General features: G+C 46.5%; 1 protein-coding gene and 1 pseudogene across 1 annotated transcript in view; one reads left to right on the plus strand and one right to left on the minus strand.

Annotated features, from left to right (window-relative positions):
- Positions 1–2,956: 2,956 nt before the first annotated feature.
- On the minus strand, positions 2,957–4,193 carry LOC128830453 (kinesin-associated protein 3-like; annotated as a pseudogene).
- Positions 4,194–12,156: 7,963 nt separating this feature from the next.
- Positions 12,157–17,755, plus strand: part of TRABD (TraB domain containing) — a 62,002-nt gene continuing 56,403 nt past the window's right edge. The window contains exon 1 of the mRNA XM_054022328.1: positions 12,157–12,270. The gene's annotated coding sequence lies outside the window, so the exon portion shown is untranslated. The remainder of the gene's footprint in view (positions 12,271–17,755) is intronic.

Below are 17,755 nucleotides of genomic sequence, written 5' to 3' on the forward strand. Positions count from 1 at the left end.
GCATGTATACATGTAGGCCTACATCCTCCCCTCCTCTCACCAGTGCAGTTGAGCTGTGCTTGGGATAAGACTGGATGTGGGAGAAAGGAAAAGTTGGTTTTAAGCCACCTTTCTGTTTTCTCAATCCTGGAGCTGGCCAGGAATTGGTATAAGATCCCTGGTGGATTCCTGTGTAAATTATAACAGCCTTAGGATCCTAAGGGGCTACTCCAGGAGTTTTAGATAACCGCAGCATGGGAATTTCCACTATATGCCCCCCTCTAATTCAGCCATCTTTCCTGCACCACAGGAATTGCTACATAGTGTAGGAATCACTATCATGACATTACATTACCAGAGGATTTCCCAATCCTTGGGTGTCCAGATCTATCAAACTTTATGGCTGCTTTGAATTACTGGAGCAAAACTGCACTGTCCTCAAGCAAAACATCACTAATATGTCAAGTACTAGTCAAAGACAGTACACTGTGTACAAGCAGTACCTCACATTAGTATCTTTCCTTCAGTCATTGCACTAATTTGCCAACAATATTCATGTACAGTTCAGCGATGGAGAATCTTGCTTAGTTGCCCAATAAGGGCATTTTGTCAGGAGCACAGGCCAATGAACCTTCTTCAAATGGTCGCACTTCCTGATTGGGCAGGGGAGCCAGCAGCCTGCTACTTGAGCTTTGCAGTGGCAGCAGCACAGTGGCTGCTCAGCCAGTACCACACCTGTAGCTGAACTTACCCTGCTTTCGTTCCTTGCTCCAGCCTTGATTCCTGCCTGCTTCAGTCTAATCCTTGCCTCCCTGCCCGGATTCTGATTCAGGCTCCAACCTTTGGCTTGACTTCTTGACCCTAACTTTGGCTTACCTTTCGGGTTGGCGTTCCCAATCATGGCTAGGGTTACCATTCGTCTGGATTTACCCGGACATGTCCTCCTTTTTGTGCTAAAAATAGCGTCCGGGGGGAATTTGTAAATAACTCAAAATGTCCAGGATTTCCCCCCTCCCCCAGCAGAGCAGAGCGAGCGGCTGGGAGGGCTGCAGGAAAGTCCCGGGCTGGACTCCGGAGCAGCTGTAGAGGAGCGCCGCCCTGCATTCTGAGCCGGCAGCTCTCCCCTGCAGCCCGGCTCCGGCAGCACTGTGCAGGGCCAGGGACTGGGTTTTGTTGTGCTGGGGAGCGCAGCCACGTGTCCGGCTCGCACAGAGCCCAACACCCTGTTCTGAGCAGCAGGGTAAGGGGGCCAGGGGGTTGGAGAAGGGGCAGAGAGGTTCTGGAGGGGGCAGTCAAGAAATGGGGGAGTTCATGGGGGGGCTTTTGGGGGGAGTGGAGAAAGTTTTGGGCAGTCAGGGTACAGGTAGGGGGTAGGGTCCTGGGGGGCAGTTGGGGGGGGTCTTAGGAGGGGGCAGTTAGGGGACAAGGAACAGGGAGTCTTAGGTAGAGGGTGGGGTTCTGGAGGGCAGTTAGGAGCAGGGGTCCCAGGAGGGGGCAGTCAGGGGACAAGGAGCGGGGGGTGTGGGGGGGTGGGAGTTCTGGGGGGAGCTGTCAGGGGGCAGGAGTGGGGAGAGGGATCGGAGCAGTCAGGGGACAGGGAGCAGAGGGGTTTAGATGGGTTGGGAGTTCTGGGGGGGGCTGTCAGGGGGTGGGGAGTGGTTGGATGGGGCGTGGGAGTCCCAGGGGTCTGTCTGGGGGTGGGGGTGTGGATAAGGGTTGGGGCAGTCAGGGGACAAGAGGCAGGGAGGCTTAGATAGGGGGTGGAGTCCTGGGGGGCAGTTAGGGGCAGGGGTCCCAGGAGGGGGCAGTCAGGGGACAAGGAACGGGGGGAGGGTTGGGGTTCTGGGGGGGCGGGAAGTGGGAGGGGCAGGGGCGGGGCTAGGGCGGGGCTCCTCCCGTCCTCTTTTTTGCTTGCTGAAATATGGTAACCCTAATCATGGCTCCAGTTCTCACTTTTGGCTGGCTTCTTTACCCTGACTCTGTGCTTGCCATTACTCCAAACTGCCACTACAACCAGCAGGCAAGGTCCTGTTCCACCCACTAGGTATGCAGCCCATGCCCTGGCAGCCTTAATGATTTTCTTAAATGTTGTTATTCCTGTCCTTGGAAACTGTCACTCAGGATCACAGTCTATCATGATTAATCAAGTGCTTATCATCATAATTTTGTACCACAGCATTGTACAAGAATTAGAGGCTGCTGGTAGCATCACCCGTAGTTAAGACTGGCCAATACTTCCCTTTATAAGACACTTTTCAGTTGCTTGTCGTTCTTTGCCAAACTTTAACTGTTTAGGCTGAAATTTTCCATACTAGGTGTCTGCCTCATCTCTGGCATGACCGATGAATTTGATGGTCCAGGCTCCCCAAGTTGGTCGAGATCAGGTTCGAATGTTGAGTAGCTAAGCTATATTGCCAAAGCTGAGCTGATAGCTTGATAGAAAGAGTGATCCCCTCTGCATTGTTGTTTGCCCTTTTATAGGGTCCTGGCAATGCCCTGAATATTCATATCAGTGCCCAACCTACCATGCCCAAATCTTATTTCCTCATAAATCTTCGGATACACTTATTCTATAGGCTAACACATTATGACATATAATCAATATTAATATGTATGAATCTCATCTCCAAAACCGTTACCTTTGGCCTAAATCATGACTTACATGTTCTGCAGTGTTCCCTGTGGTTACCGGTCTGTTCCAGACTCATGGTAAACACATGCAGTTCTCTGTTCGGTTTTCCATGCAGTTCCTCAAGGACAAAAAGTGGTAGGCCATTTATCTATGCCAAAGGTTACAAACACTTATGCTAACTTACTCTAGCTTAATCATACAGGACATATACCTGTAGGTTCCTTGTGCTACAGCTAAATATTATGAGAATATATACTGGAATTTGGTATAAACAAAATCCCTAACAATATAATCAAACCAATGAAGAAAACACATTAGGCAATATAGCAAGCTAGCAGACTAGCCTCAGGGGCTATAATACATAGTGCCCGATTCTCCATTTTTTTTGCACCTTGTATAATCATTTACAGCAGTGCAAAATGGATATAAAATGCAACCATGCTGGTACAAAGCAGTAAGAGTGGACTCAAGAATTAAGCCTTGAGAGTTGTGACAGAGGAACTTCTCATTCTGCATCTTCTCAGCCCATTTTTCTGCATACTCTATTATAATATCAAGTGTGTTATCGTAGACCTTGCAGAGCTCCATGTTTCTGTCATGAATCTGGTATATTCAGTAAGCTAGAGTCTAAGTTCCTTGATGATATCTCTGATGGCTGATGGAAAACCATCTAGTAAAAAGAGATAATTTGGCACAAAAATGCCTCATCTCACGGCTCTACATTCAGCAGTTCAAAGCATGCTGGAATGATTCCAGGTACAGCTAGCAGAGCAGCACAGGAATCATCTGTAAAACAGTTCCAGTCATTATTACCACTTCTAGGAGAGGTCATTTTGTACAGAACTTGATTTTAGTTTATCCTTGTGATAGGGAACCAGCACATGTGTACTCTATGAACACAAGTTCCCAATTTAAACTAGGTTTGGTCAAATTTACAAGCACTCAAATATTCCATTGCCAATTATTCCACTTCATAATTAGTGAGCTATTAGGTGAACAACAGAATTCATATACAGAGGTTTTTGGTTGACTTTTGCTGAGAAATGCTGTTGATCGTTGTCATCAATGGACGGTGTCTGCAGAGTCTTCTTTATTAACATCTTCAGTATGGTTCCTTAAGTAGGTAAGTGTCACATTTTTCTTGTTAGCAGCCAGGTCAATGTGTTTAGCAAAGCACTTAGAGGGCATCTTCATTAACTGTGGTACGCAGTCTGTGAACACGGATTTAAAGCAATTATTCATGTTTGTGTAATAGACATCATGCATTGCTGTCCATTTGTAGCCTTCATTTCCTAAAAAGTGCAGCAAGTTTGGAAGGCAACTGAACTTGTCTTGCCTTATTTTTCAAGCCTTCATTGGAAGAAAGGTTCTGTCACTGTTAGAAGGCACCTGTTCTTCGTGTTCACCTGGTAGCTTTTCACCATTTTCCATAGTATGATTCCTTTCCAACAGGGTTTTTTTTTTTTCCCCCCTTCCCCTTATAAATCCTGACCTTTCTCAGGAAATACACCACCAAAAAAAGCAATTCACAGTTTTCTTGGTCCAGTGGTTTCAGATGGAAAATGTTCTTGTTCCACATCTTCAGCTTACATGTGATTGCCTTTAGCAAAGAGCTGCAAATAAGGAGCAACTGATAGCAGCTTCACATTGTCAAGAAGGTCATACATATAATAATAACAATCAGTAGGTTTTCTTACAGTTCTTTTCCAAGGTGTAGTTCTTAGGATTTTCAGAAACAGTTTTTGTCTATGGAATAAGTACCTCCTGCAGAAGCTAGTCTCTCTTTATCTCAGGATCTATCGAGGGAACATAGGAATTAACATTCTGGCTCAAACTAATCAAGTATCCTGACATTCACACCCAAAGTTCCAATTTTGGTGTGTGTGATTATCTCATGAGATTGAGACAAAAAAATAAGAGTAAAATATAAATATCAGCAGCAAATTCAACCTTTCTTCCAGTCTTCTTTCAAGGCTCAGGCACCCAGATGCAATAAAACATCTGTTCCATACATTCCTGGTTTACATGATCCTATCACCAAGAATCAAGTGACCCTTTAAAATAGAACAGGGAAAAAGTTGGGATTTATGGATCAGAATACTCCTGGTTAGTAACAGGGAGCTCTTCACCAATCGTTCTTAAAGTGAAAATAAATATTTAGAAAAGGTGCCATTCTAACAGTATTGGCTCTCCCCAATCTTCTCTTATTTATTGTACAAAAAGTCCAATGACTAAATTATTGCTAGCTAAAAACAATTAAACCTTCAAGTATCCCTGTTTATATTTACTAACCAATGGAATTCATGAGACAGAGACTCTTCACCTACAGAAAGTTATTCTTGTGTGTAAATGTTTGCATAAATGTGGCCCATACTGTCAAAACAATAGAGCTTCATTTAATATTGCTGTATGTAAATAAAAGATTATGAATATGCACGAAGGATTAGATTTTTAGCTGAAGACATCTATTTCACTGTACCCAAATAAACCGATGAAAAAATATTTCCATTGATGATACTCAAAAGTCGCAGACAGGCAAAGTAAGAAACTGCTTGAGAACTTAAAGTATGTTTTAAGAATATTTACTTTGTATATTCTGCATGTGATGTTGACAATTTGTGTTTTAACAATTTATGAAGCATTCACTTTGTTTCTCAACATTTATTGTCATTAAATTATTGTTTTACCCCCCACTGTTGTCTGACACCCTTCCTAATTTCCTCAACTGTGAAATTTTAAATGGATAAAAATAGGGAAATAAAATCTTAAAAATAAACATTGATATCTGTCAAAATTATTAACAAAATAAAATCCTATGCTGCCAAGCCTACTTATGAAGTTAATGGAAGTCTTTCCATTGACTTCAGTGGGCTTTGGATCAAGCCCTAAGGCCCTGATTCAGGAAGAAACATAACACATCTGTAAGTTTAAACATATGAGTAATCCCATTATTATTTATTTATTTGTACTGTGATAGTGCCTAGGAACCCCAGTCATGGACCACGGCCCAATTGTGCTATACACAGAATAGTTATACACTCCTACAGATGTGCATGGATATTTATAGGCAGATTGAGATAACCTAGTTTTTTCAGGACTAAGTAGCAGTAGATCCCTGCCTAACGTTTACTGACATTGTTTACCACAATGCTGGCAGAGACCACATGCTACTGTATATCAGGGGTTACTTCAGACATTTCTTAGTGATGACAAACAGGGTAAATTAAAAAAAAATAACTGATGTCCCAGTTGATTTGTTTGTTCGCTTACCTTCCGTAAAACTATTCAGTTTGTCCACAAACTCTTGCCACCTCTGATACCTCAATTCAGTTTTCTGGAGGCAATTTTTCTAGTCTGTGGCTGACTGGAGGGATGTATGTTTTGTCTTTCATCCTTCTGCCTCTTCTGTCCTTTTTTGTCTTCTCCTCTGTCTTGTGTTCTTTGGTTTTCTTTCTCCACTTTTGCCCTCTACCCTCTCTCACCCCCATTTCCCATTGTCCTGTGTTTGTCTTCACCCACCAATCATCTCTAACTGTAGATTCTAGCAGGTCTGGTGCCTAGCATTAGGAGAGCTGCTACTGATAGCTGTCCAGTGGGAGTCATGCTGCTAGAAATCCCAGATGGAGAGCATGCCATGTTGTCTCAAAGGATGAAACAATTTGTTGACAAGGGATCATGTCAAAGGTGCTTTCTCTCAGCCTGAAGTGACCCCTGCTCTACAATGCTTCCATTACATTTAAGGGGAGGTTTATGCTCCCTCTAGTGGCTAATTTAAGATAAACATTTCTTTTTAAAAAACAACTATATTTGCTGCCTGGAGATGCCTCTCTTCAGTACAGAGAGCTGTGGGTTCTGATCTCATTTCTGGTTGGTTTTCATCATTAACTGAGTAGTTAATATCTGGTATTCCTCAGAAGGCAAACTTAATAATTAATTAATTAGTCAAGACAAAATTATGATTTGATCCAAAACTTATTTGTTGTGTACAAACAAAGCAAGGTTAAAAGCAAAAAGGTTCAGTCGAGTACAAGTGTATCTATTAAGAGAGCCAAGTGAGAAAATGCAGAAAGATGATGCTAATGTAACTTTATTTTAATTTTGTTTAATTTAGTCTTCTAATAATCTCTTTTTTAACAAGATATTTAGCTATCCCAGAGAGGGATAACCTTTTTCTTTTCTGCCCTAACTTCTTATGCAATCTAATTATTTTGAATCACATGTAACAATAATACAGCCAGACAAATTCAAATTAGAAATGAGGCACAATTTTTTAACCATGAGGGTGGTTAACCATTGGAACAAACTACCAAAGAAGTGATGGATTCTCTATCTCTTCATGTCTTCAACTCAATACTGGATGCCTTTTTGGAGGATATGTGTTAGCCAAATGTAAACACAAGTTATTGGACTCAATACAGGAGTAATTGTGACATTTAATGGCCTGTGATATACAGGAGGTCAGACTAGATGATCGAATGGTCCCTTCTGGCTTTAACCCCTATGAAATCTATGAAGCTGTGTGGCAGATTCTCAGCAGGGGTGCCCATTTCTGGATTTTACCCTTAAAATCTTGCATTTACCAAGTCAGAAGGGAGTTATGAATTGCCATTGTCCTGGAAAACATAAAATGATAACTTGGATTTATTATATATGGAAACCTGACAACAAACTGGATTTCCTATGCAGTGGTGTATCAGCATTTCAGTATATTCTAGCCCAGGAATTGTGCAGAGTCAATTACATCAACAGAGAAGTGAATTAGAGTATGTGTTCTGCGATGGGATATACAGACCCACACTGACCAGGAAGGGGTTAAGGAGAGCCTGTGGATCCAGTCAGCCCCACCCCATTACACCTGTGCAAGGTGTTAAGCCTGGAGGGAGGAGATAAAAGAGGAAAAGCCCAGTTCTGTGGTGGCTGACTAACAGAGGGAATAGACCTCTTGAGTTAGCGTTTGGAAATAAGGCTGGGCTTGGATCAGACCTTCAGCAGAAACTACCTTGAAACAGCCGAGAAGGAAGAACCAGCTGTGGCTAGAACCTATGTAGAGGCCCCTACATAGGTGCTGGAACTAGGCGTGCAGGGGGTGCTGCTGCACCCCCTGACTTGAAGTGGTTTTCATTATATACAGGGTTCACAGTTTGGTTCAATGGCTCTCAGCACCCCCCACTATAAATTGTTCCAGTACCCTGGTCCCCTATGAGTCAGAGCCATGTTGGGACAGGTAGGCCTGGTGCAAGACCTTTGTTTCTTTTGTTTAGCATAACTAGTTTAATTCCCCTTTGTTTTAGGACCTGCAGAAGCATCAGTGGGGGAAGAGACTGTGAGGAAAGCCGAGCTGTAGGCCTTAGCAGGAAGCAGCCCAGGGATATGGCAGAGGATCTGAACAAACAGACTTCTGCTTCTGCAGGGTCCCTGGGTTGGAACCCAGAGCCTGGGTTCCCCTCCCAGTCCACCAAGGGTGGAAGTGTGAAGATCCTGAAGCCAAGGGCTGGCAGGCCCCAAAAGCCTGAAGTTACGCTGAACCTCCAGTGTGACGTTGCCAGACTATTGGTGTGCTCAGGGCTCCAGGCTTCAACCCCATGCAGTGGGACTTGGGCTCTCTACCCTGGGTACCAGCAAGTCTAATACTGGTCCTACTTGGCAGACCCCCTGAAACCTGCTTGCAGCCCCCTAGGGGGCCCCAGACACCTGGTTGAGAACCACTGAAATAATACATTATGTGGGGCTGGCCAACTATAAAATAAGAATACTGGGTAAGTGGAAGATTATGCAAATTTACTATGGAAATCTCTTGAAGCTCTGAAAGGCCCAGGAAGGCTTATTTATGGCACCATGTCCAACACAGCCAGAATTCAATCCACAAGCACCCACCATATTGGGGCCAAAGTCCATATAGTTGCCCTGAGAAAATGAAGCAGGTAGTCACTGCCTTCCTGACAGTATTTTTGTCCCTGCCAGGCCAGACCCACCTAATCAGCACTATGTCCAGATGGAGCCAGGGCATCAAGTCTGGGGAAGATGCATGAGATAGTGAAGCAAGAGCTCCAGGCTGTGTTGGAATTGGGCGTCACTGAGGAATCTCACAGTGATTACTGAAGCCCAGTAGAACCAGTCTCCAAACCAGATGGATTCTGCATTCCTTCCAGAAGGTTAGTGACATTTCCAAGTCTGATGTGAATCACATACCTTGGGTCAGTGAATTCCTAGACTGCCTGGATGCAGAGAAGTATATCACCACATTAATCCTCTGAAGGGGGTTCACTAACTCCAGGCACCCCCTTGCAGTTGGGCAAGGGTGTAAGAGGTTCTCTTCATTCCTGGCACCCCCACTCCATGCTGCTCCTACCTTGCTATGATCTATCCTTTTTCATGACTCAGCCTTCTGGCCATGTCACAAACTACGTTCATCCCTTTGGGTGAGTACAAATAGTCCAACAAAGGATAGCCTTGCTGTCAGGCAAGGGGCCCCGGGCCTCAATAGGATCACGGTCCTATAGTTCTGACCCTCCTTGTTATAGGGTGCAGATTCTTTATATTGGGGTATGCTTTCCATAGTCAGCCAAATCTGCAGGTTGGCAGGGGAACCTGGGCCCACCCTCTCCCACAGGTTCAAATCCAGGGTACTGTGGTAGGCAGCAAGGTTATGCACCCCAAAAGTGGTGTACTGCTTTTCCCCTGGATTGCTTTCTACCAGTCTCTTTATACAAAAGGGCAAAGTGAAAACATTTAAACAAAATTAATCAAAGGATAAATCCAGACCTTGCAGGTGTCCAGAATTTTCTTCCCTCAACAGATCAGGCAGAGACTCAATAGCCAGTGGCCCCAGGCAACCGAACCTCCCATAGTGCTTCCTCTGAGAAGCTGGGAATGTAGGTCTGTTCACCTCCACTGGCTGCCTGCCAGTGAGCTGTTCTGGTCCCCTTTTTAAACTCCTCCTCCAGCCCATGCATACTTTACAGGTGTGGCAGGGTGAGGCTGCTTGGGCCCAAAATAACTCTTTAACCCTTTCCTTTCTGGTGCAGGTTTTTGTATACCCTGTCTCAAAGAGGTACTGGCAGATCCTACTCATGCCAGAGTCCTGTGGGAAGATTGCCTTCTCTCTAGCCTTTGGGTTATACCAGTTTTGAACTATGTCCTTTGGTGTCCATGGAGCTTCTGCCACCTTCCAGTGGCTCCCTCTTCATGGTTTGTATGACGCCTCTTTGGGTGACGTGGTTATCTGTAGACGGGACTGGGAAACCCATCTAAAACAAGAAGTTACAGTCCTCCAGTCTCTAAAGGAGGCTGGGTTGATGGCAAACCCTGTAAAATGGGAAGGTAGAAGATGACTTACTTGGATATGCACTGCGGAAAAGCCAAGTCTGGCCCCTGACTGACAATGTCTAAGTTTAAAACCTACTCTGGTCCAACAATGAAGAGACAGGTTCTGAGATTTCTCAGGATCATGGGGTATTACTGCAGATTTGTACATAGATTCTCCACAGTAGCGGCCTCTCTTGCAGACCCTAGGAAGAGTCACTGATCTGAAGAAATATGAGACGGCCTTCCAGCCACTGAAGGATTGCCTAAGTAGGGCACCAGACACTTCAGAAGTAGGATTGGGAGCAATATTGTCCCAAGAAATAGATGGAGAGGAGCATCAGTGCTGTATATTACTGGAAACTATTTTCCTGGGGAAATGCCTGCTCCGTCATTGAGAAAGATTGATTGGTGGTGAAATGGCCATCATAGGCGCTGACTCTGGGGAGGCTCCAGCCGTGGAGCATCCACAGAAAAAAAATGGTGGGTGCTAAGCACCCACCGGCAGCCCCCCCATCAGCACCTCCCCCTCCCTCCCAGCACTTCCTGCCCACTGCGTATCAGTTCTGCGGTGTGCAGGAGGCGCTGGGGGGGAGGGGCAGAGGAGCGAGGGTAGGATGCGCTCAAGGGAGGGGGCGGAACAGGGCGGGGAAGAGGTGGGGAAGGAGGTGGGAAGAGGCAGGGCAGGGGTGGGAAGAGGCAGGATGGAGGTGGAGCCTTGGAGGAAGGGGTAGAGGGGGGACAAGGCCTGGGGTGGAGCCGGGGGGAGTACCCCCTGGCACATTAGAAAGTCAGCACCTATGATTGCCATAGCTGTGCTCCACTATTACCTCCTTGGAAAACAGTTCCTCCTAGTTATAGATCACTTCCCCCTCAGGTGGATAAATCCCAGGATGGACACAAACCCTTGGTTAATGCAGTGGTACCTGTCCCTCAAGCCCTTCTCATTCTGGGTCCAAGACTGGGCAGGAAAGCACACCAAAATGCAGGGTTTTTTTTCAGGGGGAGAAGAGGAATCTGTCCTCTTATACCAGTACCCTGGATACTGTCTTGAGGAGGAGGGTGTCTGCTGGGGTATAAAGATCCACACTGACCATGAAGGGGTTAATGTGGGCCCAAGCAGCCCTACCTAGTTACACCTGTGCAAGGTGTCAAGCTTGGATGGAGGATATAAAAGTGGAAAAGCTCAGTTCAGTGGTCACTAAAGCCTGGTCTACACTAGGAAATTATGTTGGTATAGATATGTCGCTCAAAGGTATGAAAAATCCAGACCCCTGAGCAATGCAGTTAACCCGACCTAACCCCAGTTAGCTAGCAACTGCTAGCAGAGCACCTCACCCTCCCTGATTGAACTAACCTCGTTATCTCCATACTGATTTATACCTGCCTCTGGAAATTTCCATTACTTGCATCTGAAGAAGTGAGGTTCTTACCCACGAAAGCTTATGCTCCCAATACTTCTGTTAGTTTTAAAGGTGCCACAGGACCCTCTGTTGCTTTTTACAGATTCAGACTAACACGGCTACCCCTCTGATACCTAACCCCAGTTGTATACAGTATTGTCCCATCAACCTAGCTACTGCCTTTTGGGGAGGTGGCGTACCCTATGTCTACAGGAGAACCCCTCCCATAGGCATAGGTAATGTCTTCACTGAAGTGCTACAGCAGTGCAGCTGCAGCATTTTAAGTGTAGACAAGCCCCCACTGAGAGCTGGAACAGACCTCCTTAGCTAGCCCAGGGAAGGAAGGCTTGCCTGGGGCTAGAGGTTGTCCTTGAAGCTGCCTGGAAGGAAGAACCAGCTAGGGATAGAGCCTATGTAGATACCTTTAAGGATCAGAGCCACGTTGGGACAGGTAGGCCTGTTTCATTTGTTTTTATAGCTAATTTGGCTCCCCTATTGTTTTGAGACCTGCAGAAGAGTCAGTGGGGGAAGAGACTGTGAGAAAGGCCTAACTAGTCATGGTAGGAAGTAGCTCAGGAATGTATCAGAGGGTCTGAACAAACAGACTTCCTCGACTTCATACAGGGTCCCTGGGCTGGAACCCAGAGTAGAGGGTGGGCCTGGGTTCCGCTCCCAGCCCACAAAGGGTGGAGTGTGAAGATCCTGGAGCCAAGGGCTGGCAGGCCCTAAAAGCCTGACATTGGGGTGAACCTCCAGTGTGAGGGTGCCAAACCATTGACTTGCATGGCTTTTTTTTTTCCAGAGGAGGCATGACTAAAAGTAAGCTGGCTGGATGGCCAAGTCGCAGAAAGAGGCAGACCACTACAGGGCCAGGGCAGCTGTTGGCAGGGACCACCAAAGGAGGAGAAGAGCAGCTACCCCATGCTGGATCCAGGGATCCACGGCACACCTGCTGTGAGTAGACTCTGCTACAGTTTTGTAGGTTAGAAATTAAAGAATGCCAGTGTGACATGCAAAATTTAATCTTTCTGTTCACCAGAGACACAAAGAAGTTCCATGATGGAACAAAGCTGAGGAAGATAAGATGAAAATGTTGCTTTTATCTAGAGTCCTGTTGCTGCATAGAAACAATTAAATCACAGGGTGCTCTCTTCAAATAATGAGTCTGAATTAAACCAGAAGAAAAGGAGAACCTGAGCTAATGCCAAAATGCCATTCGTAGCCCAAGTTTTTCTGACACATGGCAAGAAAACCATGGGAGGTTTTGGTGTAATTCTTGGGGGGGGGGGGGGGGGAAATAGCTGAGTTAAGGATAAATGCCTTTGAGGGCATAGAACTCCTATTGAAGTCAATGGAAAATTTGGATGCACTGCATAAGAAAGGCAGGGGGAGAGGAGAGCTCAAAGTCTTAGATTTAAAGGTGCATTAAAAGCATTACTTTAATAAAAATTACTTTTCTATTAAATCCTCCCCTCTCCCTAAGTGCACCAGTAACCACTGGCAGGCCAGTATTTAAGGCTAAGTTCTGGGTGTGTGCTCGTTTAAGGTCTGTGCTTGCACCCAATGAAGTCAGTGACAAAACTCGGACTGATCTCAGAACCCTAGAGGTAAGATTTTAGAGGTGAAATGCATAGGATTTTTTAAAAATTAAAACATCTTTTTGATAAATAAGGGCTAAAAGGCTTTTAAGGGGGTTTTCTGCTTGATTTTTAATCTTATAATTATAAGATGTATTGGGAGCTCTTACATCTTAACTGAAGGACGACATGGTGAATCTCTACCCATAATGCTGTTTAATTGAAATTAAATAGGTGTTGACGAGAACAAACAGAACAGTGGGTGGCATCCTGGCTCACTCAGGTTAATGGGAGTTTTGCCATTAATTTCAATAGAGCCAGGATTTTCCCCAATGAGTTTTAAACAATCCATTAAAACTGGATGAGGTGGGCTGCTGCTCTGAGGTGGCACTGAGCGTTCTCTCTCCTGGGTGCTTGCCTGGCTCATAGGCGCCAAATCCAAGGGTGCTCTGGGGCTGGAGCACCCACGGGGAAAAATATGGTGGATGGTCAGCACCCACTGGCAGCCCCCCTATCAATGCTTCTCTCTCTCTCTCCCCAGTGCCTCTTGCCCACCAGTGGGCCCTGCTGATCAGAGCCTCCTGCCGCGGAACAGCTGTTTCGTGGCATCAGGAGGCACTGAGGGGGGATGAGTGAGGGTGCAGCGCACTCGGGGGAGGGGGCAGAACTGGGTGGGGAAGAGGCGGGGCGGGGGCAGAGCAGGGGTGGGAAGAAGCAGGGCAAGGGTGGGGCTTTGGGGGAAGGGGTGGAGTGGGAGCAGGGAAGGGCGGAGCTGATGGGAGCACCCCCCGGCAGATTAGAAACTCGGGGCCTATAGCCTGCCTGGTCCTTGTTTACATGCTCAGGGTCGTATGTGGGGTCAGGAAGGAATTTTTTCCCCAGGTCAGATTAGAAGTGTCCTTGGGGAGTTTTTGTCTTCCTCTGCATCTGCAGTGTGGAGCATTGGTTGTTTGTCAGGATTATGTGGGTATATCTCACTTACTCAATTTCCTGCCATTGCAGGGGCCACTGGCACTGGTGCACTTTGGTCCCTTCTGTTCTCTGCTTGTAGCACATAATAGTTTGGTCTCCTGAGAGCTGTAATACCCTGTTCTAATTTCAGTTGTTGGGTGTAGTATGCAGGTGTTGGGTGGGGTTGGTGCCCTGTGGTATACAGGAGGTCAGAGTGGATGATCTGATGGCCCCTTTTGCCTTTACATTCTATGACTCTATGAAAACCACATCCCCTCTCAACTTTCAGTTGCTTGACTTTGTGATGCCATCACTTCACTAGTTCTCCAGTCTCCATGAAGTCTTTCAGGGCAGGCAAAACCTGAATTACTAATGTAAAACACAGGTAACCCCCTCCTTCCTGCAGTTCTTTTTTAAAAGACCACACACACACACAAGCCACCAGCACTACTCAGATTATCTGTATACATCATCAAGAAACATAAAAAAGCACAGGCTCGATTTGTGTGTGTGTGTGGTCCTTTTAATGTCTCCTCTGTGCAGTGCAGTGCAGACACAGCAGCTGATCAGTGAGGTCCTGCTTTGGAGCCCCCTAGAGGAATGTGTATGTAACTTTAGCGCCCTCGTGGCCAAGATGGAGTCTGCTCTGCAGGCAGCTCTGGCCAAGAGAAGGCATGCGCAGGAATGCAGCAGGAGAAATCCCTTCCACCCCAGGGGCACCTGTTCCAAACCCCCCAGAGTGAACACACGCACACCCACAGGAAAAGTACAGTGGATATAACAAGGGAAATATTTATTTACAGAGGGATGAGAGGAGAAAAACAATAAGGGGAAATATAGGAGGAGCAGTAAGACAGGGCTGCATCCAAGCCAAGGCCCCACAGGCCCAGTGGTTGCTCAATGTCTGCCCTTCCAGACTGTGCTATGTGTCTGCACACAGAGCTCAGGAGTCCTGAGCAAAGTTCCAGTCCAGTGGTGAGTCTTGGGTGCTCCTGGTCGTCTTCGGCGCCAGTGAACTTTCTCTAGGGTTACCATACGTCCGTTTTTTCCCGGACATGTCCTGCTTTTCAGCAATCAAACCCCCATCCGGGGAGAATTGCCGAAAAGCCAAACATGTCCGGGAAAATGCCGGCCGGGCACTTCCCCTCCCGCGGCTGCTCTGCTCCGCTCCTCCCCTCTCAGACTTTAAGAGCCGAGCTGCCCGAGCCAGCGCTACTGGCTTCGGGCAGCCCCCCTGCCTCCGGACCCCGAGCCGCCGGCCAGGCACTTCTCCTCCCCAGCTCCAGCTGCTCTGCTCTGCTGACCCTGCGCCGCTGGAACCCGGGAGGGGAAGTGCCCGGCTGGGGGCGCAGGGGCCGGAGGCATAGGGGCTGCCCAAAGCCCGAGCGCTACTGGCTTCACGGTTTGCCGGGCAGCCTCCAGACCCTGCGCCCCCGGCTGGGCGCTTCCCCTCCCAGGCTCCAGCTGCGCTAGGGAAGCCGGTAGCGCTGGGTCAGCCTTTTCCCCGTGGCTGGGAGTGAGAGGGAGGAGGGGGCGGAGTTAGGGCAGGAAGGGGCGGAATTAGGGTGGGGCTAGGGGTGGGGAAAGGGGCGGGGCCAGGGCCCGTGGCAGGTCCTCTTTTTATTTATTTATTAGATATGGTAACCCTAACTTTCCCCCAATAAACCCCTCCGGTGCCCTCTTCTGCCGCTCTCTGCAAAGCCACACAGAGCGACCCCCTCCCCACTTAACTAGCTACAGCCTCCCTCCTTGTCCCAAATGCAGAGTCACAAGCCCCAGTACTCACAGCCTGATGCAGCTCTGGGCAGCAGTGATACTGGGTCCAGCTCCGGCCTGTCCTTCTCCGGCGATTCCTCCCTGGCACAGTGCTCCTCCTGGCTCCTGTCCTGGGCTGTCCCCGATCAGCCCTGTCCTTCCCCGGCCTCAGGCAGGTTCTCTGCTACTTCACTTTTCCAGGGCCTCAAGCTGCCTCTCTCTCTCCCTGGAGTTTCCCTTCTTTTTTCTTACTCTCCCCCTCCGCCTTAGGAAAAAGATTTAAAGGGCCATGCTCTCTAAACCCCAAAGGGGTTACATGTACATTTTACTAAAGACACTTCAAAAATGTTCTTCAGTGCTCTACGGTGATTGATGGCTAGTCACTGAAGCTCTTCTGCTGGTGCTAGGTTGGAGCCCCCTACTGAAATATTCTATACAATCTAGGCACTGGAGTAGCTGTCCTGCATGGATCCTATATCTGGAAAAGTTCTTCCACAAAATCAACAGCTGTGAGTGGTCTACAGAGTTGGGAAGAAAGTAACATTAGTTTACTCTGTTTTTGTTTTTTGTTTTTTTGGTTTTTTTTTTCATTTTGCTAACAGTGCCCAATGTTTCACCTACACATGTTAAGGAGTTTTAAAATAATCTGAAATGTGACATCCTGAAAAAAAGCATATATCAGCCCCCCTATTGCTGCCTCCCTGTTTCCCAATGGCTCTTGTCACTGGCACCAAAATTGTTCCAGGTCAACAATGAAGTTCTCAAAAAGAGATGCATGGTATTAAGGCCAACTGAAAAAGCCAGATAGATCTATTATGATAAGCTACTTAGCAGACAGCAATAACCTATCTAGTAGCTGCTAATTAATTCAATTCAATGAATTTAGCATTCAATTTACAACCCTCTCTTCCTCAAAACTACAAAAAAAAATTAGAAAAAAAGCACAGCTGTCAACTATGTCACTTGAAAAGTTCCTGCGGTGGGCATCTCTAATGACACAAGCAAGCCTGTTTTTGTCAGCAGCTGCTGAGTCCTGCAACCCTTGGGACCCTGACTGTAGCCATGCTGCGGCTTCCTCTGCCTGATTGGTCCCCACCCTTTGGAGCACTTCCTCTTTGCTTTCAAAAATGTTGTGCACCATAGAGCAGGCTGAAACAATACAGAAGGTACAGTCAATAACATTGTTTCTCTGCAGAAGGCCCCTCCATCTTACCTTCGTCCTTGCAAAGGCACATTCAACCACCATTCTGCTCTTGCTGAAGTAGGAGTGAAAACAATCAGAAGTGGAAGCATATGCCCCTGTTGACATAACCAGGGTACAATGTCGTAAACCAGGGGAACAATAGGTTAGCAGGCTCTCACACTATCTCAAACGAATGTAGGAATTGTCAGACCAGAGTAGATCATTAGGTCTTCTCTAGCCTGTCTTGGATGGTGATCTGTACCAGATGGTTTCTGAAGAAGGTGTAAGAAAACCTATAATGGACATCTTTGGAATAAGCCACTCATAGGGGATGTTTCTTCCTAACCCATTGGTCAGTGGTTGGCTTATGTCCAGAAGCAGAAGAGTTATACCCCTTATAAATTGAGTTGATCAAATCTAATATAACTGTTCATGTTCTCTTCCATGTCAGTGTCTAATCCTTGGTTGCGTGGTAAGTACAAACTATTATTACTCTTAATGGAAAGTGTAGTTCCTTGCCATATCAAGAAACACCACTATGTTTGTACCTGATTTCCACATACTACATATTTCCTAACCAATTCAGCCCAACTCTGAGCTATAATATGTTAATCAAGTAAAATATTTGAGTGGAAAAACAGAAGAAAAACAGATGAGGAACACTGTAAAGTTTGTGTTAAACTCTGTCCTAGTAAAAACTCCAGATAAAGAAGAAATATTGTCCATTCTGAATATATAAATGCCAATGACCTGGAGGAGGCACAGGAAAAGGGGGCTGGACAAGGTATTAGTAAACAATCAGTTCCTATAATGAGCTCTCACACCTGGCCCCACAGGAAGAGGTTTTTCTGGCCCAGAACGTATTCTCCCTGAGACATTTGTACATGTCTAGTCCCAGTTTTTGTTTCTGAAGTATTGCATTATACAGCCTGTGATTAAACAGGTATTGATTTTTTCCAGGTTTTACAAGTAA

The sequence above is a fragment of the Malaclemys terrapin genome, chromosome 1, assembly GCF_027887155.1.
Source record: "Malaclemys terrapin pileata isolate rMalTer1 chromosome 1, rMalTer1.hap1, whole genome shotgun sequence".
Lineage (NCBI taxonomy): Eukaryota > Metazoa > Chordata > Testudines > Emydidae > Malaclemys > Malaclemys terrapin.